The sequence below is a fragment of the Hipposideros armiger genome, unplaced genomic scaffold (assembly GCF_001890085.2).
Source record: "Hipposideros armiger isolate ML-2016 unplaced genomic scaffold, ASM189008v1 scaffold_1569, whole genome shotgun sequence".
In the NCBI taxonomy this organism is placed as follows: Eukaryota; Metazoa; Chordata; class Mammalia; order Chiroptera; family Hipposideridae; genus Hipposideros; species Hipposideros armiger.
In genome coordinates this window covers 143,382-144,307 of record NW_017732919.1, presented here as the reverse complement: position 1 = coordinate 144,307, position 926 = coordinate 143,382, and positions in this window count along the sequence as shown.

Here is a 926-nt window from a genome sequence, read left to right as displayed (position 1 = left end):
AATAATAATAATAATAATAATAATAATAATAATAACAATACTTGTAATGATTAGACTTACATCATTTCCTTTAGGGTTGCTGTACTCAGAGACAACTATTAGTAGATGGGAACATTAAGCAATTTTAATGTTTAAGATTTTCTAATTATACACTGAAAATCATTCTTTAAAAGGTAAGCACTAGTTTTATGAGATTATTCTATATCGTATCTCTGCCCTTTGCATTCTGATTTTCAAAATTAGTGATTCAGAATAAAATGTATGGCTTGAAGTCATTGAAATATATGTGATTGGCATTATCCACATCAGTTAACAATTCTTTTTCTGTGTTAAATTTAAATGCAAAGTGCTTTTTAAAAATCAACCATCTAGGGCCAGCTGAGTGGCGCGTTGGTTAAGAGCTGGCTTGGGATGCCAGAGGGCCCCAGTTGGGATCCCACATATGAGGACACTGCCCTCTACAGCTAAGATGCTGAACAACAGCTCAACCTGGAGCTGGGCTGCCATGAGTCAGCGACTTAGTAGGCTGCAGCCCCTGCTGCAGTGGGTTGCCATGGGCTACCGTGTGTAGCCAGTAGCCAGCTGGAGCAGCTGTCCAGAAGCCAGCGATTGATCTGCCTCACCGGAAGAGCATAATGATGGTGCCAACTTGGGCCAGTGAAGCAACGTCCTCCACAACTAGACTAAACAACAAAACGACAGCAACTTGTCTGTTCTCCTTCCCCCAATTCCCCAATAAAAATCTTAAAAAAAAAATCAACCATCTAAATTGAGTCATATAACAATTCTCTGGAATAGGTAGATTAGTCATTACTATCCCTATTATATACTTAATAAAATTTAAGCAAATTCCAATGATCACCTGACTATTAAATGCTGGACTCAAGCCTTCAAATTAGGTGCCTCAGTTTCAAAAACAGTGTACT